The sequence below is a fragment of the Phalangium opilio genome, unplaced genomic scaffold (genome assembly GCF_054372755.1).
Source record: "Phalangium opilio isolate 3A_F unplaced genomic scaffold, DU_Popi_V2 ptg001662l_1, whole genome shotgun sequence".
In the NCBI taxonomy this organism is placed as follows: Eukaryota; Metazoa; Arthropoda; class Arachnida; order Opiliones; family Phalangiidae; genus Phalangium; species Phalangium opilio.
Genome location: NW_028324260.1, coordinates 622,938 through 641,766, shown reverse-complemented (window position 1 = coordinate 641,766; position 18,829 = coordinate 622,938). Strand labels below are relative to the sequence as shown.

The following is an 18,829-nucleotide window of genomic DNA, read 5'->3' as shown; positions in this document are numbered from 1 at the left end:
TTGTGTTCAAAACAAAACGGATACAACGACGGAGGCGAGATTCGAACTCGCGCGGGCCTAATGTATTAGCAATCCATCGCCTTAACCACTCGGCCATCCCTTCCGCGATTTAAACGAGTTAAATCATTTTGACTGCATTTGTGTTCAACACAAAACGGATAAAACGACGGAGGCGAGATTCGAACTCGCGCGTGCAGAGCCCAATGGATTAGCAGTCCATCGCCGTAACCACTCGGCCACCCCGTCCTCGATTTAAAACTGGTTTAAATATTTTGCCTGAATTTGTGATTAAAACAATCCGGTTAAAACGACGGAAGCGAGATTCGAACTCGCGTGTTTAGGGCCCAATGTATTAGCAATCCATCGCCTTAACCATTCGGCCATCCCTTCCGCGATTAAACCGAGTTTAATCATTTTGACTGCATTGGTGTTCAAAACAAAACGGATAAAACGACCGAGGCGAGATTTGAACTCGCGCGGGCAGAGCCCAATGGATTAGCAGTCCATCGCCTTAACCACTTGGCCACCCCGTCCTCGATTTAGAACTGGTTTAAATATTTTGCCTGAATTTGTGATTAAAACAATCCGGTTAAAACGACGGAGGCGAGATTCGAACTCGCGTTTTTAGGGCTTAATGTATCAGCAATCCATCGCCTTAACCACTCGGCCATCCCTTCCGCGATTTAAACGAGTTAAATCATTTTGACTGCATTTGTTTTCAAAACAAAACGGATAAAACGACGGAGGCGAGATTCGAACTCGCGCGGGCAGAGCCCAATGGATTAGCAGTCCATCGCCGTTACCACTAGGCCACCCCGTCCTGGATATAAAACTGGTTTAAATATTTTGCCTGAATTTGTGATTAAAACAATCCGGTTAAAACGACGGAGGCGAGATTCGAACTCGCGTGTTTAGGGCCCTATGGATTAGCAATCCATCGCCTTAACCATTCGGCCATCCCTTCCGCGATTAAACCGAGTTTAATCATTTTGACTGCATTGGTGTTCAAAACAAAACGGATAAAACGACGGTGGCGAGATTCGAACTCGCGCGGGCAGAGCCCAATGGATTAGCAGTCCATCGCCTTAACCACCCCGTCCTCGATTTAAAATTGGTTTAAATAGTTTGCCTGAATTTGTGATTAAATCAATCCGGTTAAAACGACGGAGGCGAGATTTGAACTCGCGTGTTTAGGGCCTAATGTATTAGCAATCCATCGCCTTAACCACTCGGCCATCCCTTCCGCGACTTAAACGAGTTAAATCATTTTGACTGCATTTGTGTTCAAAACAAAACGGATACAACGACGGAGGCGAGATTCGAACTCGCGCGGGCCTAATGTATTAGCAATCCATCGCCTTAACCACTCGGCCATCCCTTCCGCGATTTAAACGAGTTAAATCATTTTGACTGCATTTGTGTTCAAAACAAAACGGATAAAACGACGGAGGCGAGATTCGAACTCGCGCGTGCAGAGCCCAATGGATTAGCAGTCCATCGCCGTAACCACTCGGCCACCCCGTCCTCGATTTAAAACTGGTTTAAATATTTTGCCTGAATTTGTGATTAAAACAATCCGGTTAAAACGACGGAAGCGAGATTCGAACTCGCGTGTTTAGGGCCCAATGTATTAGCAATCCATCGCCTTAACCATTCGGCCATCCCTTCCGCGATTAAACCAAGTTTAATCATTTTGACTGCATTTGTTTTCAAAACAAAACGGATAAAACGACGGAGGCGAGATTCGAACTCGCGCGGGCAGAGCCCAATGGATTAGCAGTCCATCGCCGTTACCACTAGGCCACCCCGTCCTGGATATAAAACTGGTTTAAATATTTTGCCTGAATTTGTGATTAAAACAATCCGGTTAAAACGACGGAGGCGAGATTCGAACTCGCGTGTTTAGGGCCCTATGTATTAGCAATCCATCGCCTTAACCATTCGGCCATCCCTTCCGCGATTAAACCGAGTTTAATCATTTTGACTGCATTGGTGTTCAAAACAAAACGGATAAAACGACGGTGGCGAGATTCGAACTCGCGCGGGCAGAGCCCAATGGATTAGCAGTCCATCGCCTTAACCACCCCGTCCTCGATTTAAAATTGGTTTAAATAGTTTGCCTGAATTTGTGATTAAATCAATCCGGTTAAAACGACGGAGGCGAGATTTGAACTCGCGTGTTTAGGGCCTAATGTATTAGCAATCCATCGCCTTAACCACTCGGCCATCCCTTCCGCGACTTAAACGAGTTAAATCATTTTGATTGCATTTGTGTTCAAAACAAAACGGATACAACGACGGAGGCGAGATTCGAACTCGCGCGGGCCTAATGTATTAGCAATCCATCGCCTTAACCACTCGGCCATCCCTTCCGCGATTTAAACGAGTTAAATCATTTTGACTGCATTTGTGTTCAAAACAAAACGGATAAAACGACGGAGGCGAGATTCGAACTCGCGCGTGCAGAGCCCAATGGATTAGCAGTCCATCGCCGTAACCACTCGGCCACCCCGTCCTCGATTTAAAACTGGTTTAAATATTTTGCCTGAATTTGTGATTAAAACAATCCGGTTAAAACGACGGAAGCGAGATTCGAACTCGCGTGTTTAGGGCCCAATGTATTAGCAATCCATCGCCTTAACCATTCGGCCATCCCTTCCGCGATTTAAACGAGTTAAATCATTTTGACTGCATTTGTGTTCAAAACAAAACGGATAAAACGACGGAGGCGGGATTTGAACTCGCGTGTTTAGGGCCTAATGTATTAGCAATCCATCGCCTTAACCACTCGGCCATCCCTTCCGCGATTTAAACGAGTTAAATCATTTTGACTGCATTTGTGTTCAAAACAAAACGGATAAAACGACGGAGGCGAGATTCGAACTCGCGCGTGCAGAGCCCAATGGATTAGCAGTCCATCGCCGTAATCACTCGGCCACCAAGTCCTCGATTTAAAACTGGTTTAAATATTTTGCCTGAATTTGTGATTAAAACAATCCCGTTAAAACGACGGAAGCGAGATTCGAACTCGCGTGTTTAGGGCCCAATGTATTAGCAATCCATCGCCTTAACCATTCGGCCATCCCTTCCGCGATTTAAACGAGTTAAATCATTTTGACTGCATTTGTGTTCAAAACAAAACGGATAAAACGACGGAGGCGGGATTTGAACTCGCGTGTTTAGGGCCTAATGTATTAGCAATCCATCGCCTTAACCACTCGGCCATCCCTTCCGCGATTTAAACGAGTTAAATCATTTTGACTGCATTTGTGTTCAAAACAAAACGGATAAAACGACGGAGGCGAGATTCGAACTCGCGCGGGCAGAGCCCAATGGATTAGCAGTCCATCGCCTTAACCAATCGGCCACCCCGTCCTCGATTTAAAACTGGTTTAATTATTTTGCCTGAATTTGTGATTAAAACAATCCGGTTAAAACGACGGAGGCGAGATTCGAACTCGCGTGTTTAGAGCAAAATGTATTAGCAATCCAACGCCTTAACCATTCGGCCATCCCTTCCGCGATTTAAACGAGTTAAATCATTTTGACTGCATTTGTGTTCAAAACAAAACGGATAAAACGACGGAGGCGGGATTTGAACTCGCGTGTTTAGGGCCTAATGTATTAGCAATCCATCGCCTTAACCACTCGGCCATCCCTTCCGCGATTTAAACGAGTTAAATCATTTTGACTGCATTTGTGTTCAAAACAAAACGGATAAAACGACGGAGGCGAGATTCGAACTCGCGCGGGCCTAATGTATTAGCAATCCATCGCCTTAACCACTCGGCCATCCCTTCCGCGATTTAAACGAGTTAAATCATTTTGACTGCATTTGTGTTCAAAACAAAACGGATAAAACGACGGAGGCGAGATTCGAACTCGCGCGTGCAGAGCCCAATGGATTAGCAGTCCATCGCCGTAACCACTCGGCCACCCCGTCCTCGATTTAAAACTGGTTTAAATATTTTGCCTGAATTTGTGATTAAAACAATCCGGTTAAAACGACGGAGGCGAGATTCGAACTCGCGTGTTTAGGGCCCAATGTATTAGCAATCCATCGCCTTAACCATTCGGCCATCTCTTCCGCGATTAAACCGAGTTTAATCATTTTGACTGCATTGGTGTTCAAAACAAAACGGATAAATCGACGGAGGCGAGATTCGAACTCGCGCGGGCAGAGCCCAATGGATTAGCAGTCCATCGCCTTAACCACTCGGCCACCCCGTCCTCGATTTAGAACTGGTTTAAATATTTTGCCTGAATTTTTGATTAAAACAATCCGGTTAAAACGACGGAGGCGAGATTCGAACTCGCGTTTTTAGGGCCCAATGTATCAGCAATCCATCGCCTTAACCACTCGGCCATCCCTTCCGCGATTTAAACGAGTTAAATCATTTTGACTGCATTTGTGTTCAAAACAAAACGGATAAAACGACGGAGGCGAGATTCGAACTCGCGCGGGCAGAGCCCAATGGATTAGCAGTCCATCGCCGTTACCACTCGGCCACCCCTTCCTGGATTTAAAACTGGTTTAAATATTTTGCCTGAATTTGTGATTAAAACAATCCGGTTAAAACGACGGAGGCGAGATTCGAACTCGCGTGTTTAGGGCCCTATGTATTAGCAATCCATCGCCTTAACCATTCGGCCATCCCTTCCGCGATTAAACCGAGTTTAATCATTTTGACTGCATTGGTGTTCAAAACAAAACGGATAAAACGACGGTGGCGAGATTCGAACTCGCGCGGGCAGAGCCCAATGGATTAGCAGTCCATCGCCTTAACCACCCCGTCCTCGATTTAAACTTGGTTTAAATATTTTGCCTGAATTTGTGATTAAATCAATCCGGTTAAAACGACGGAGGCGAGATTTGAACTCGCGTGTTTAGGGCCTTATGTATTAGCAATCCATCGCCCTAACCACTCGGCCATCCCTTCCGCGATTTAAACGAGTTAAATCATTTTGACTGCATTTGTGTTCAAAACAAAACGGATAAAACGACGGAGGCGAGATTCGAACTCGCGCGGGCCTAATGTATTAGCAATCCATCGCCTTAACCACTCGGCCATCCCTTCCGCGATTTAAACGAGTTAAATCATTTTGACTGCATTTGAGTTCAAAACAAAACGGATAAAACGACGGAGGCGAGATTCGAACTCGCGCTTGCAGAGCCCAATGGATTAGCAGTCCATCGCCGTAACCACTCGGCCACCCCGTCCTCGATTTAAAACTGGTTTAAATATTTTGCCTGAATTTGTGATTAAAACAATCCGGTTAAAACGACGGAGGCGAGATTCGAACTCGCGTGTTTAGGGCCCAAAGTATTAGCAATCCATCGCCTTAACCATTCGGCCATCCCTTCCGCGATTAAACCGAGTTTAATCATTTTGACTGCATTGGTGTTCAAAACAAAACGGATAAATCGACGGAGGCGAGATTCGAACTCGCGCGGGCAGAGCCCAATGGATTAGCAGTCCATCGCCTTAACCACTCGGCCACCCCGTCCTCGATTTAGAACTGGTTTAAATTTTTTGCCTGAATTTGTGATTAAAACAATCCGGTTAAAACGACGGAGGCGAGATTCGAACTCGCGTTTTTAGGGCCCAGTGTATCAGCAATCCATCGCCTTAACCACTCGGCCATCCCTTCCGCGATTTAAACGAGTTAAATCATTTTGACTGCATTTGTGTTCAAAACAAAACGGATAAAACGACGGAGGCGAGATTCGAACTCGCGCGGGCAGAGCCCAATGGATTAGCAGTCCATCGCCTTAACCAATCGGCCACCCCGTCCTCGATTTAAAACTGGTTTAATTATTTTGCCTGAATTTGTGATTAAAACAATCCGGTTAAAACGACGGAGGCGAGATTCGAACTCGCGTGTTTAGGGCCCAATGTATCAGCAATCCATCGCCTTAAATACTCGGCCATCCCTTCCGCGATTTAAACGAGTTAAATCATTTTGACTGCATTTGTGTTCAAAACAAAACGGATAAAACGACGGAGGCGAGATTCGAACTCGCGCGGGCAGAGCCCAATGGATTAGCAGTCCATCGCCTTAACCACGTCGTCCTCGATTTAAAACGGGTATAATTATTTTGCCTGAATTTGTGATTAAAACAATCCGGTTAAAACGACGGAGGCGAGATTCGAACTCGCGTGTTTAGGGCCCAATGTATTAGCAATCCATCGCCTTAACCATTCGGCCATCCCTTCCGCGATTAAACCGAGTTTAATCATTTTGACTGCATTGGTGTTCAAAACAAAACGGATAAATCGACGTAGGCGAGATTCGAACTCGCGCGGGCAGAGCCCAATGGATTAGCAGTCCATCGCCTTAACCACTCGGCCACCCCGTCCTCGATTTAGAACTGGTTTAAATATTTTGCCTGAATTTGTGATTAAAACAATCCGGTTAAAACGACGGAGGCGAGATTCAAACTCGCGTTTTTAGGGCCCAATGTATCAGCAATCCATCGCCTTAACCACTCGGCCATCCCTTCCGCGATTAAACCGAGTTTAATCATTTTGACTGCATTGGTGTTCAAAACAAAACGGATAAATCGACGTAGGCGAGATTCGAACTCGCGCGGGCAGAGCCCAATGGATTAGCAGTCCATCGCCTTAACCACTCGGCCACCCCGTCCTCGATTTAGAACTGGTTTAAATCTTTTGCCTGAATTTGTGATTAAAACAATCCGGTTAAAACGACGGAGGCGAGATTCAAACTCGCGTTTTTAGGGCCCAATGTATCAGCAATCCATCGCCTTAACCACTCGGCCATCCCTTCCGCGATCTAAACGAGTTTAATCATTTTGACTGCATTGGTGTTCAAAACAAAACGGATAAAACGACGGTGGCGAGATTCGAACTCGCGCGGGCAGAGCCCAATGGATTAGCAGTCCATCGCCTTAACCACCCCGTCCTCGATTTAAAATTGGTTTAAATATTTTGCCTGAATTTGTGATTAAATCAATCCGGTTAAAACGACGGAGGCGAGATTTGAACTCGCGTGTTTAGGGCCTAATGTATTAGCAATCCATCGCCTTAACCACTCGGCCATCCCTTCCGCGATTTAAACGAGTTAAATCATTTTGACTGCATTTGTGTTCAAAACAAAACGGATAAAACGACGGAGGCGAGATTCGAACTCGCGCGGGCCTAATGTATTAGCAATCCATCGCCTTAACCACTCGGCCATCCCTTCCGCAATTTAAACGAGTTAAATCATTTTGACTGCATTTGTGTTCAAAACAAAACGAATAAAACGACGGAGGCGAGATTCGAACTCGCGCGTGCAGAGCCCAATGGATTAGCAGTCCATCGCCGTAACCACTCGGCCACCCCGTCCTCGATTTAGAACTGGTTTAAATATTTTGCCTGAATTTGTGATTAAAACAATCCGGTTAAAACGACGGAGGCGAGATTCGAACTCGCGTGTTTAGGGCCCAATGTATTAGCAATCCATCGCCTTAACCATTCGGCCATCCCTTCCGCGATTAAACCGAGTTTAATCATTTTGACTGCATTGGTGTTCAAAACAAAACGGATAAATCGACGGAGGCGAGATTCGAACTCGCGCGGGCAGAGCCCAATGGATTAGCAGTCCATCGCTTTAACCACTCGGCCACCCCGTCCTCGATTTAGAACTGGTTTAAATATTTTGCCTGAATTTGTGATTAAAACAATCCGGTTAAAACGACGGAGGCGAGAATCGAACTCTCGTTTTTAGGGCCCAATGTATCAGCAATCCATCGCCTTAACCACTCGGCCATCCCTTCCGCGATTTAAACGAGTTAAATCACTTTGACTGCATTTGTGTTCAAAACAAAACGGATAAAACGACGGAGGCGAGATTCGAACTCGCGCGGGCAGAGCCCAATCGATTAGCAGTCCATCGCCGTTACCACTCGGCCACCCCGTCCTGGATTTAAAACTGGTTTAAATATTTTGCCTGAATTTGTGATTAAAACAATCCGGTTAAAACGACGGAGGCGAGATTCGAACTCGCGTGTTTAGGGCCCTATGTATTAGCAATCCATCGCCTTAACCATTCGGCCATCCCTTCCGCGATTAAACCGAGTTTAATCATTTTGACTGCATTGGTGTTCAAAACAAAACGGATAAAACGACGGTGGCGAGATTCGAACTCGCGCGGGCAGAGCCCAATGGATTAGCAGTCCATCGCCTTAACCACCCCGTCCTCGATTTAAAATTGGTTTAAATATTTTGCCTGAATTTGTGATTAAATCAATCCGGTTAAAACGACGGAGGCGAGATTTGAACTCGCGTGTTTAGGGCCTAATGTATTAGCAATCCATCGCCTTAACCACTCGGCCATCCCTTCCGCGATTTAAACGAGTTAAATCATTTTGACTGCATTTGTGTTCAAAACAAAACGGATAAAACGACGGAGGCGAGATTCGAACTCGCGCGGGCCTAATGTATTAGCAATCCATCGCCTTAACCACTCGGCCATCCCTTCCGCAATTTAAACGAGTTAAATCATTTTGACTGCATTTGTGTTCAAAACAAAACGGATAAAACGACGGAGGCGAGATTCGAACTCGCGCGGGCAGAGCCCAATGGATTAGCAGTCCATCGCTTTAACCACTCGGCCACCCCGTCCTCGATTTAGAACTGGTTTAAATATTTTGCCTGAATTTGTGATTAAAACAATCCGGTTAAAACGACGGAGGCGAGATTCGAACTCGCGTGTTTAGGGCCCAATGTATTAGCAATCCATCGCCTTAACCATTCGGCCATCCCTTCCGCGATTAAACCGAGTTTAATCATTTTGACTGCATTGGTGTTCAAAACAAAACGGATAAATCGACGGAGGCGAGATTCGAACTCGCGCGGGCAGAGCCCAATGGATTAGCAGTCCATCGCTTTAACCACTCGGCCACCCCGTCCTCGATTTAGAACTGGTTTAAATATTTTGCCTGAATTTGTGATTAAAACAATCCGGTTAAAACGACGGAGGCGAGATTCGAACTCTCGTTTTTAGGGCCCAATGTATCAGCAATCCATCGCCTTAACCACTCGGCCATCCCTTCCGCGATTTAAACGAGTTAAATCACTTTGACTGCATTTGTGTTCAAAACAAAACGGATAAAACGACGGAGGCGAGATTCGAACTCGCGCGGGCAGAGCCCAATCGATTAGCAGTCCATCGCCGTTACCACTCGGCCACCCCGTCCTGGATTTAAGACTGGTTTAAATATTTTGCCTGAATTTGTGATTAAAACAATCCGGTTAAAACGACGGAGGCGAGATTCGAACTCGCGTGTTTAGGGCCCTATGTATTAGCAATCCATCGCCTTAACCATTCGGCCATCCCTTCCGCGATTAAACCGAGTTTAATCATTTTGACTGCATTGGTGTTCAAAACAAAACGGATAAAACGACGGTGGCGAGATTCGAACTCGCGCGGGCAGAGCCCAATGGATTAGCAATCCATCGCCTTAACCACTCGGCCATCCCTTCCGCGATTTAAACGAGTTAAATCATTTTGACTGCATTTGTGTTCAAAACAAAACGGATACAACGACGGAGGCGAGATTCGATCTCGCGCGGGCCTAATGTATTAGCAATCCATCGCCTTAACCACTCGGCCATCCCTTCCGCGATTTAAACGAGTTAAATCATTTTGACTGCATTTGTGTTCAAAACAAAACGGATAAAACGACGGAGGCGAGATTCGAACTCGCGCGGGCAGAGCCCAATGGATTAGCAGTCCATCGCCTTAACCAATCGGCCACCCCGTCCTCGATTTAAAACTGGTTTAATTATTTTGCCTGAATTTGTGATTAAAACAATCCGGTTAAAACGACGGAGGCGAGATTCGAACTCGCGTGTTTAGGGCCCAATGTATCAGCAATCCATCGCCTTAAATACTCGGCCATCCCTTCCGCGATTTAAACGAGTTAAATCATTTTGACTGCATTTGTGTTCAAAACAAAACGGATAAAACGACGGAGGCGAGATTCGAACTCGCGCGGGCAGAGCCCAATGGATTAGCAGTCCATCGCCTTAACCACCCCGTCCTCGATTTAAAACGGGTTTAATTATTTTGCCTGAATTTGTGATTAAAACAATCCGGTTAAAACGACGGAGGCGAGATTCGAACTCGCGTGTTTAGAGCAAAATGTATTAGCAATCCATCGCCTTAACCACTCGGCCATCCCTTCCGCGATTTAAACGAGTTAAATCATTTTGACTGCATTTGTGTTCAAAACAAAACGGATAAAACGACGGAGGCGAGATTCGAACTCGCGCGGGCAGAGTCCAATGGATTAGCAGTCCATCGCCTTAACCACCCCGTCCTCGATTTAAAACGGGTTTAATTATTTTGCCTGAATTTGTGATTAAAACAATCCGGTTAAAACGACGGATGCGAGATTCGAACTCGCGTGTTTAGAGCAAAATGTATTAGCAATCCATCGCCTTAACCATTCGGCCATCCCTTCCGCGATTTAAACGAGTTAAATCATTTTGACTGCATTTGTGTTCAAAACAAAACGGATTAAACGACGGAGGCGAGATTCGAACTCGCGCGGGCAGAGCCCAATGGATTAGCAGTCCATCGCCTTAACCAATCGGCCACCCCGTCCTCGATTTAAAACTGGTTTAATTATTTTGCCTGAATTTGTGATTAAAACAATCCGGTTAAAACGACGGAGGCGAGATTCGAACTCGCGTGTTTAGGGCCCAATGTATCAGCAATCCATCGCCTTAAATACTCGGCCGTCCCTTCCGCGATTTAAACGAGTTAAATCATTTTGACTGCATTTGTGTTCAAAACAAAACGGATAAAACGACGGAGGCGAGATTCGAACTCGCGCGGGCAGAGCCCAATGGATTAGCAGTCCATCGCCTTAACCACCCCGTCCTCGATTTAAAATTGGTTTAATTATTTTGCCTGAATTTGTGATTAAAACAATCCGGTTAAAACGACGGAGGCGAGATTCGAACTCGCGTGTTTAGGGCCCAATGTATTAGCAATCCATCGCCTTAAATACTCGGCCATCCCTTCCGCGATTTAAACGAGTTAAATCATTTTGACTGCATTTGTGTTCAAAACAAAACGGATAAAACGACGGAGGCGAGATTCGAACTCGCGCGGGCAGAGCCCAATGGATTAGCAGTCCATCGCCTTAACCACCCCGTCCTCGATTTAAAATTGGTTTAATTATTTTGCCTGAATTTGTGATTAAAACAATCCGGTTAAAACGACGGAGGCGAGATTCGAACTCGCGTGTTTAGGGCCCAATGTATTAGCAATCCATCGCCTTAAATACTCGGCCATCCCTTCCGCGATTTAAACGAGTTAAATCATTTTGACTGCATTTGTGTTCAAAACAAAACGGATAAAACGACGGAGGCGAGATTCGAACTCGCGCGGGCAGAGCCCAATGGATTAGCAGTCCATCGCCTTAACCACCCCGTCCTCGATTTAAAACGGGTTTAATTATTTTGCCTGAATTTGTGATTAAAACAATCCGGTTAAAACGACGGAGGCGAGATTCGAACTCGCGTGTTTAGAGCAAAATGTATTAGCAATCCATCGCCTTAACCATTCGGCCATCCCTTCCGCAATTTAAACGAGTTAAATCATTTTGACTGCATTTGTGTTCAAAACAAAACGGATAAAACGACGGAGGCGAGATTCGAACTCGCGCGGGCAGAGTCCAATGGATTAGCAGTCCATCGCCTTAACCACCCCGTCCTCGATTTAAAACGGGTTTAATTATTTTGCCTGAATTTGTGATTAAAACAATCCGGTTAAAACGACGGATGCGAGATTCGAACTCGCGTGTTTAGAGCAAAATGTATTAGCAATCCATCGCCTTAACCATTCGGCCATCCCTTCCGCGATTTAAACGAGTTAAATCATTTTGACTGCATTTGTGTTCAAAACAAAACGGATTAAACGACGGAGGCGAGATTCGAACTCGCGCGGGCAGAGCCCAATGGATTAGCAGTCCATCGCCTTAACCAATCGGCCACCCCGTCCTCGATTTAAAACTGGTTTAATTATTTTGCCTGAATTTGTGATTAAAACAATCCGGTTAAAACGACGGAGGCGAGATTCGAACTCGCGTGTTTAGGGCCCAATGTATCAGCAATCCATCGCCTTAAATACTCGGCCATCCCTTCCGCGATTTAAACGAGTTAAATCATTTTGACTGCATTTGTGTTCAAAACAAAACGGATAAAACGACGGAGGCGAGATTCGAACTCGCGCGGGCAGAGCCCAATGGATTAGCAGTCCATCGCCTTAACCACCCCGTCCTCGATTTAAAATTGGTTTAATTATTTTGCCTGAATTTGTGATTAAAACAATCCGGTTAAAACGACGGAGGCGAGATTCGAACTCGCGTGTTTAGGGCCCAATGTATTAGCAATCCATCGCCTTAAATACTCGGCCATCCCTTCCGCGATTTAAACGAGTTAAATCATTTTGACTGCATTTGTGTTCAAAACAAAACGGATCAAACGACGGAGGCGAGATTCGAACTCGCGCGGGCAGAGCCCAATGGATTAGCAGTCCATCGCCTTAACCACCCCGTCCTCGATTTAAAATTGGTTTAATTATTTTGCCTGAATTTGTGATTAAAACAATCCGGTTAAAACGACGGAGGCGAGATTCGAACTCGCGTGTTTAGGGCCCAATGTATTAGCAATCCATCGCCTTAAATACTCGGCCATCCCTTCCGCGATTTAAACGAGTTAAATCATTTTGACTGCATTTGTGTTCAAAACAAAACGGATAAAACGACGGAGGCGAGATTCGAACTCGCGCGGGCAGAGCCCAATGGATTAGCAGTCCATCGCCTTAACCACCCCGTCCTCGATTTAAAACGGGTTTAATTATTTTGCCTGAATTTGTGATTAAAACAATCCGGTTAAAACGACGGAGGCGAGATTCGAACTCGCGTGTTTAGAGCAAAATGTATTAGCAATCCATCGCCTTAACCATTCGGCCATCCCTTCCGCAATTTAAACGAGTTAAATCATTTTGACTGCATTTGTGTTCAAAACAAAACGGATAAAACGACGGAGGCGAGATTTGAACTCGCGTGTTTAGGGCCTAATGTATTAGCAATCCATCGCCTTAACCACTCGGCCATCCCTTCCGCTTTTTAAACGAGTTAAATCATTTTGACTGCATTTGTGTTCAAAACAAAACGGATAAAACGACGGAGGCGAGATTCGAACTCGCGCGGGCCTAATGTATTAGCAACCCATCGCCTTAACCACTCGGCCATCCCTTCCGCGATTTAAACGAGTTAAATCATTTTGACTGCATTTGTGTTCAAATCAAAACGGATAAAACGACGGAGGAGAGATTCGAACTCGCGCGGGCAGAGCCCAATGGATTAGCAGTCCATCGCCTTAACCAATCGGCCACCCCGTCCTCGATTTAAAACTGGTTTAATTATTTTGCCTGAATTTGTGATTAAAACAATCCGGTTAAAACGACGGAGGCGAGATTCGAACTCGCGTGTTTAGGGCCCAATGTATTAGCAATCCATCGCCTTAAATACTCGGCCATCCCTTCCGCGATTTAAACGAGTTAAATCATTTTGACTGCATTTGTGTTCAAAACAAAACGGATAAAACGACGGAGGCGAGATTCGAACTCGCGCGGGCAGAGCCCAATGGATTAGCAGTCCATCGCCTTAACCACCCCGTCCTCGATTTAAAATTGGTTTAATTATTTTGCCTGAATTTGTGATTAAAACAATCCGGTTAAAACGACGGAGGCGAGATTCGAACTCGCGTGTTTAGGGCCCAATGTATTAGCAATCCATCGCCTTAAATACTCGGCCATCCCTTCCGCGATTTAAACGAGTTAAATCATTTTGACTGCATTTGTGTTCAAAACAAAACGGATAAAACGACGGAGGCGAGATTCGAACTCGCGCGGGCAGAGCCCAATGGATTAGCAGTCCATCGCCTTAACCACCCCGTCCTCGATTTAAAACGGGTTTAATTATTTTGCCTGAATTTGTGATTAAAACAATCCGGTTAAAACGACGGAGGCGAGATTCGAACTCGCGTGTTTAGAGCAAAATGTATTAGCAATCCATCGCCTTAACCATTCGGCCATCCCTTCCGCAATTTAAACGAGTTAAATCATTTTGACTGCATTTGTGTTCAAAACAAAACGGATAAAACGACGGAGGCGAGATTTGAACTCGCGTGTTTAGGGCCTAATGTATTAGCAATCCATCGCCTTAACCACTCGGCCATCCCATAAGCGATTTAAACGAGTTAAATCATTTTGACTGCATTTGTGTTCAAAACAAAACGGATAAAACGACGGAGGCGAGATTCGAACTCGCGCGGGCCTAATGTATTAGCAACCCATCGCCTTAACCACTCGGCCATCCCTTCCGCGATTTAAACGAGTTAAATCATTTTGACTGCATTTGTGTTCAAATCAAAACGGATAAAACGACGGAGGAGAGATTCGAACTCGCGCGGGCAGAGCCCAATGGATTAGCAGTCCATCGCCTTAACCAATCGGCCACCCCGTCCTCGACTTAAAACTGGTTTAATTATTTTGCCTGAATTTGTGATTAAAACAATCCGGTTAAAACGACGGAGGCGAGATTCGAACTCGCGTGTTTAGGGCCCAATGTATTAGCAATCCATCGCCTTAAATACTCGGCCATCCCTTCCGCGATTTAAACGAGTTAAATCATTTTGACTGCATTTGTGTTCAAAACAAAACGGATAAAACGACGGAGGCGAGATTCGAACTCGCGCGGGCAGAGCCCAATGGATTAGCAGTCCATCGCCGTAACCACTCGGCCACCCCGTCCTCGATTTAAAGCTGGTTTAAATATTTTGCCTGAATTTGTGATTAAAACAATCCGGTTAAAACGACGGAGGCGAGATTCGAACTCGCGCGGGCCTAATGTATTAGCAACCCATCGCCTTAACCACTCGGCCATCCCTTCCGCGATTTAAACGAGTTAAATCATTTTGACTGCATTTGTGTTCAAATCAAAACGGATAAAACGACGGAGGCGAGATTCGAACTCGCGCGGGCAGAGCCCAATGGATTAGCAGTCCATCGCCTTAACCACCCCGTCCTCGATTTAAAATTGGTTTAATTATTTTGCCTGAATTTGTGATTAAAACAATCCGGTTAAAACGACGGAGGCGAGATTCGAACTCGCGTGTTTAGGGCCCAATGTATTAGCAATCCATCGCCTTAAATACTCGGCCATCCCTTCCGCGATTTAAACGAGTTAAATCATTTTGACTGCATTTGTGTTCAAAACAAAACGGATAAAACGATGGAGGCGAGATTCGAACTCGCGCGGGCAGAGCCCAATGGATTAGCAGTCCATCGCCTTAACCACCCCGTCCTCGATTTAAAACGGGTTTAATTATTTTGCCTGAATTTGTGATTAAAACAATCCGGTTAAAACGACGGAGGCGAGATTCGAACTCGCGTGTTTAGAGCAAAATGTATTAGCAATCCATCGCCTTAACCATTCGGCCATCCCTTCCGCAATTTAAACGAGTTAAATCATTTTGACTGCATTTGTGTTCAAAACAAAACGGATAAAACGACGGAGGCGAGATTTGAACTCGCGTGTTTAGGGCCTAATGTATTAGCAATCCATCGCCTTAACCACTCGGCCATCCCTTCCGCGATTTAAACGAGTTAAATCATTTTGACTGCATTTGTGTTCAAAACAAAACGGATAAAACGACGGAGGCGAGATTCGAACTCGCGCGGGCCTAATGTATTAGCAACCCATCGCCTTAACCACTCGGCCATCCCTTCCGCGATTTAAACGAGTTAAATCATTTTGACTGCATTTGTGTTCAAATCAAAACGGATAAAACGACGGAGGAGAGATTCGAACTCGCGCGGGCAGAGCCCAATGGATTAGCAGTCCATCGCCTTAACCAATCGGCCACCCCGTCCTCGATTTAAAACTGGTTTAATTATTTTGCCTGAATTTGTGATTAAAACAATCCGGTGAAAACGACGGAGGCGAGATTCGAACTCGCGTGTTTAGGGCCCAATGTATTAGCAATCCATCGCCTTAACCACTCGGCCATCCCTTCCGCGATTTAAACGAGTTAAATCATTTTGACTGCATTTGTGTTCAAATCAAAACGGATAAAACGACGGAGGCGAGATTCGAACTCGCGCGGGCAGAGCCCAATGGATTAGCAGTCCATCGCCTTAACCACCCCGTCCTCGATTTAAAATTGGTTTAATTATTTTGCCTGAATTTGTGATTAAAACAATCCGGTTAAAACGACGGAGGCGAGATTCGAACTCGCGTGTTTAGAGCAAAATGTATTAGCAATCCATCGCCTTAACCACTCGGCCATCCCTTCCGCGATTTAAACGAGTTAAATCATTTTGACTGCATTTGTGTTCAAAACAAAACGGATAAAACGACGGAGGCGAGATTCGAACTCGCGCGGGCAGAGCCCAATGGATTAGCAGTCCATCGCCTTAACCACCCCGTCCTCGATTTAAAACGGGTTTAATTATTTTGCCTGAATTTGTGATTAAAACAATCCGGTTAAAACGACGGAGGCGAGATTCGAACTCGCGCGGGCAGAGCCCAATGGATTAGCAGTCCATCGCCGTAACCACTCGGCCACCCCGTCCTCGATTTAAAGCTGGTTTAAATATTTTGCCTGAATTTGTGATTAAATCAATCCGGTTAAAACGACGGAGGCGAGATTCGAACTCGCGTGTTTAGGGCCCAATGTATCAGCAATCCATCGCCTTAAATACTCGGCCATCCCTTCCGCGATTTAAACGAGTTAAATCATTTTGACTGCATTTGTGTTCAAAACAAAACGGATAAAACGACGGAGGCGAGATTCGAACTCGCGCGGGCAGAGCCCAATGGATTAGCAGTCCATCGCCTTAACCACCCCGTCCTCGATTTAAAACGGGTTTAATTATTTTGCCTGAATTTGTGATTAAAACAATCCGGTTAAAACAACGGAGGCGAGATTCGAACTCGCGTGTTTAGAGCAAAATGTATTAGCAATCCATCGCCTTAACCACTCGGCCATCCCTTCCGCGATTTAAACGAGTTAAATCATTTTGACTGCATTTGTGTTCAAAACAAAACGGATAAAACGACGGAGGCGAGATTCGAACTCGCGCGGGCAGAGCCCAATGGATTAGCAGTCCATCGCCTTAACCACCCCGTCCTCGATTTAAAACGGGTTTAATTATTTTGCCTGAATTTGTGATTAAAACAATCCGGTTAAAACGACGGAGGCGAGATTCGAACTCGCGTGTTTAGAGCAAAATGTATTAGCAATCCATCGCCTTAACCATTCGGCCATCCCTTCCGCGATTTAAACGAGTTAAATCATTTTGACTGCATTTGTGTTCAAAACAAAACGGATAAAACGACGGAGGCGAGATTTGAACTCGCGTGTTTAGGGCCTAATGTATTAGCAATCCATCGCCTTAACCACTCGGCCATCCCTTCCGCGATTTAAACGAGTTAAATCATTTTGACTGCATTTGTGTTCAAAACAAAACGGATAAAACGACGGAGGCGAGATTCGAACTCGCGCGGGCAGAGCCCAATGGATTAGCAGTCCATCGCCTTAACCAATCGGCCACCCCGTCCTCGATTTAAAACTGGTTTAATTATTTTGCCTGAATTTGTGATTAAAACAATCCGGTTAATACGACGGAGGCGAGATTCGAACTCGCGTGTTTAGGGCCCAATGTATCAGCAATCCATCGCCTTAAATACTCGGCCATCCCTTCCGCGATTTAAACGAGTTAAATCATTTTGACTGCATTTGTGTTCAAAACAAAACGGATAAAACGACGGAGGCGAGATTCGAACTCGCGCGGGTAGAGCCCAATGGATTAGCAGTCCATCGCCTTAACCACCCCGTCCTCGATTTAAAATTGGTTTAATTATTTTGCCTGAATTTGTGATTAAAACAATCCGGTTAAAACGACGGAGGCGAGATTCGAACTCGCGTGTTTAGGGCCCAATGTATTAGCAATCCATCGCCTTAAATACTCGGCCATTCCTTCCGCGATTTAAACGAGTTAAATCATTTTGACTGCATTTGTGTTCAAAACAAAACGGATAAAACGACGGAGGCGAGATTCGAACTCGCGCGGGCAGAGCCCAATGGATTAGCAGTCCATCGCCTTAACCACCCCGTCCTCGATTTAAAATTGGTTTAATTATTTTGCCTGAATTTGTGATTAAAACAATCCGGTTAAAACGACGGAGGCGAGATTCGAACTCGCGTGTTTAGGGCCCAATGTATTAGCAATCCATCGCCTTAAATACTCGGCCATCCCTTCCGCGATTTAAACGAGTTAAATCATTTTGACTGCATTTGTGTTCAAAACAAAACGGATAAAACGACGGAGGCGAGATTCGAACTCGCGTGTTTAGAGCAAAATGTATTAGCAATCCATCGCCTTAACCATTCGGCCATCCCTTCCGCAATTTAAACGAGTTAAATCATTTTGACTGCATTTGTGTTCAAAACAAAACGGATAAAACGACGGAGGCGAGATTTGAACTCGCGTGTTTAGGGCCTAATGTATTAGCAATCCATCGCCTTAACCACTCGGCCATCCCTTCCGCGATTTAAACGAGTTAAATCATTTTGACTGCATTTGTGTTCAAAACAAAACGGATAAAACGACGGAGGCGAGATTCGAACTCGCGCGGGCCTAATGTATTAGCAACCCATCGCCTTAACCACTCGGCCATCCCTTCCGCGATTTAAACGAGTTAAATCATTTTGACTGCATTTGTGTTCAAATCAAAACG

General features: G+C 45.3%; 31 non-coding genes across 31 annotated transcripts; all 31 read right to left on the bottom strand.

Annotated features, from left to right (window-relative positions):
• Positions 1–164: 164 nt before the first annotated feature.
• Positions 165–246, bottom strand: TRNAS-GCU (transfer RNA serine (anticodon GCU)). Its single transcript has one exon. It is a non-coding gene; the product is annotated as a tRNA-Ser (tRNA).
• A 205-nt stretch (positions 247–451) lies between these two features.
• On the bottom strand, positions 452–533 carry TRNAS-GCU (transfer RNA serine (anticodon GCU)). The gene has a single exon. It is a non-coding gene; the product is annotated as a tRNA-Ser (tRNA).
• A 205-nt stretch (positions 534–738) lies between these two features.
• Positions 739–820, bottom strand: TRNAS-GCU (transfer RNA serine (anticodon GCU)). The gene has a single exon. It is a non-coding gene; the product is annotated as a tRNA-Ser (tRNA).
• A 622-nt stretch (positions 821–1,442) lies between these two features.
• TRNAS-GCU (transfer RNA serine (anticodon GCU)) lies at positions 1,443–1,524 on the bottom strand. Its single transcript has one exon. It is a non-coding gene; the product is annotated as a tRNA-Ser (tRNA).
• Positions 1,525–1,729: 205 nt separating this feature from the next.
• TRNAS-GCU (transfer RNA serine (anticodon GCU)) lies at positions 1,730–1,811 on the bottom strand. Its single transcript has one exon. It is a non-coding gene; the product is annotated as a tRNA-Ser (tRNA).
• A 622-nt stretch (positions 1,812–2,433) lies between these two features.
• Positions 2,434–2,515, bottom strand: TRNAS-GCU (transfer RNA serine (anticodon GCU)). Its single transcript has one exon. It is a non-coding gene; the product is annotated as a tRNA-Ser (tRNA).
• Positions 2,516–3,293: 778 nt separating this feature from the next.
• TRNAS-GCU (transfer RNA serine (anticodon GCU)) lies at positions 3,294–3,375 on the bottom strand. Its single transcript has one exon. It is a non-coding gene; the product is annotated as a tRNA-Ser (tRNA).
• A 486-nt stretch (positions 3,376–3,861) lies between these two features.
• Positions 3,862–3,943, bottom strand: TRNAS-GCU (transfer RNA serine (anticodon GCU)). Its single transcript has one exon. It is a non-coding gene; the product is annotated as a tRNA-Ser (tRNA).
• A 205-nt stretch (positions 3,944–4,148) lies between these two features.
• TRNAS-GCU (transfer RNA serine (anticodon GCU)) lies at positions 4,149–4,230 on the bottom strand. Its single transcript has one exon. It is a non-coding gene; the product is annotated as a tRNA-Ser (tRNA).
• Positions 4,231–4,435: 205 nt separating this feature from the next.
• On the bottom strand, positions 4,436–4,517 carry TRNAS-GCU (transfer RNA serine (anticodon GCU)). The gene has a single exon. It is a non-coding gene; the product is annotated as a tRNA-Ser (tRNA).
• Positions 4,518–5,139: 622 nt separating this feature from the next.
• TRNAS-GCU (transfer RNA serine (anticodon GCU)) lies at positions 5,140–5,221 on the bottom strand. Its single transcript has one exon. It is a non-coding gene; the product is annotated as a tRNA-Ser (tRNA).
• A 205-nt stretch (positions 5,222–5,426) lies between these two features.
• Positions 5,427–5,508, bottom strand: TRNAS-GCU (transfer RNA serine (anticodon GCU)). The gene has a single exon. It is a non-coding gene; the product is annotated as a tRNA-Ser (tRNA).
• A 205-nt stretch (positions 5,509–5,713) lies between these two features.
• TRNAS-GCU (transfer RNA serine (anticodon GCU)) lies at positions 5,714–5,795 on the bottom strand. Its single transcript has one exon. It is a non-coding gene; the product is annotated as a tRNA-Ser (tRNA).
• Positions 5,796–6,279: 484 nt separating this feature from the next.
• Positions 6,280–6,361, bottom strand: TRNAS-GCU (transfer RNA serine (anticodon GCU)). Its single transcript has one exon. It is a non-coding gene; the product is annotated as a tRNA-Ser (tRNA).
• A 205-nt stretch (positions 6,362–6,566) lies between these two features.
• TRNAS-GCU (transfer RNA serine (anticodon GCU)) lies at positions 6,567–6,648 on the bottom strand. The gene has a single exon. It is a non-coding gene; the product is annotated as a tRNA-Ser (tRNA).
• Positions 6,649–7,270: 622 nt separating this feature from the next.
• Positions 7,271–7,352, bottom strand: TRNAS-GCU (transfer RNA serine (anticodon GCU)). Its single transcript has one exon. It is a non-coding gene; the product is annotated as a tRNA-Ser (tRNA).
• Positions 7,353–7,557: 205 nt separating this feature from the next.
• On the bottom strand, positions 7,558–7,639 carry TRNAS-GCU (transfer RNA serine (anticodon GCU)). Its single transcript has one exon. It is a non-coding gene; the product is annotated as a tRNA-Ser (tRNA).
• A 205-nt stretch (positions 7,640–7,844) lies between these two features.
• TRNAS-GCU (transfer RNA serine (anticodon GCU)) lies at positions 7,845–7,926 on the bottom strand. The gene has a single exon. It is a non-coding gene; the product is annotated as a tRNA-Ser (tRNA).
• A 622-nt stretch (positions 7,927–8,548) lies between these two features.
• TRNAS-GCU (transfer RNA serine (anticodon GCU)) lies at positions 8,549–8,630 on the bottom strand. Its single transcript has one exon. It is a non-coding gene; the product is annotated as a tRNA-Ser (tRNA).
• Positions 8,631–8,835: 205 nt separating this feature from the next.
• On the bottom strand, positions 8,836–8,917 carry TRNAS-GCU (transfer RNA serine (anticodon GCU)). The gene has a single exon. It is a non-coding gene; the product is annotated as a tRNA-Ser (tRNA).
• Positions 8,918–9,122: 205 nt separating this feature from the next.
• Positions 9,123–9,204, bottom strand: TRNAS-GCU (transfer RNA serine (anticodon GCU)). The gene has a single exon. It is a non-coding gene; the product is annotated as a tRNA-Ser (tRNA).
• A 200-nt stretch (positions 9,205–9,404) lies between these two features.
• On the bottom strand, positions 9,405–9,491 carry TRNAS-GCU (transfer RNA serine (anticodon GCU)). The gene has a single exon. It is a non-coding gene; the product is annotated as a tRNA-Ser (tRNA).
• A 199-nt stretch (positions 9,492–9,690) lies between these two features.
• TRNAS-GCU (transfer RNA serine (anticodon GCU)) lies at positions 9,691–9,772 on the bottom strand. The gene has a single exon. It is a non-coding gene; the product is annotated as a tRNA-Ser (tRNA).
• Positions 9,773–10,535: 763 nt separating this feature from the next.
• TRNAS-GCU (transfer RNA serine (anticodon GCU)) lies at positions 10,536–10,617 on the bottom strand. Its single transcript has one exon. It is a non-coding gene; the product is annotated as a tRNA-Ser (tRNA).
• A 1,321-nt stretch (positions 10,618–11,938) lies between these two features.
• Positions 11,939–12,020, bottom strand: TRNAS-GCU (transfer RNA serine (anticodon GCU)). The gene has a single exon. It is a non-coding gene; the product is annotated as a tRNA-Ser (tRNA).
• Positions 12,021–13,343: 1,323 nt separating this feature from the next.
• TRNAS-GCU (transfer RNA serine (anticodon GCU)) lies at positions 13,344–13,425 on the bottom strand. The gene has a single exon. It is a non-coding gene; the product is annotated as a tRNA-Ser (tRNA).
• A 1,044-nt stretch (positions 13,426–14,469) lies between these two features.
• TRNAS-GCU (transfer RNA serine (anticodon GCU)) lies at positions 14,470–14,551 on the bottom strand. The gene has a single exon. It is a non-coding gene; the product is annotated as a tRNA-Ser (tRNA).
• A 205-nt stretch (positions 14,552–14,756) lies between these two features.
• TRNAS-GCU (transfer RNA serine (anticodon GCU)) lies at positions 14,757–14,838 on the bottom strand. The gene has a single exon. It is a non-coding gene; the product is annotated as a tRNA-Ser (tRNA).
• A 1,039-nt stretch (positions 14,839–15,877) lies between these two features.
• Positions 15,878–15,959, bottom strand: TRNAS-GCU (transfer RNA serine (anticodon GCU)). The gene has a single exon. It is a non-coding gene; the product is annotated as a tRNA-Ser (tRNA).
• Positions 15,960–16,579: 620 nt separating this feature from the next.
• Positions 16,580–16,661, bottom strand: TRNAS-GCU (transfer RNA serine (anticodon GCU)). Its single transcript has one exon. It is a non-coding gene; the product is annotated as a tRNA-Ser (tRNA).
• A 906-nt stretch (positions 16,662–17,567) lies between these two features.
• On the bottom strand, positions 17,568–17,649 carry TRNAS-GCU (transfer RNA serine (anticodon GCU)). The gene has a single exon. It is a non-coding gene; the product is annotated as a tRNA-Ser (tRNA).
• Positions 17,650–18,829: the final 1,180 nt, after the last annotated feature.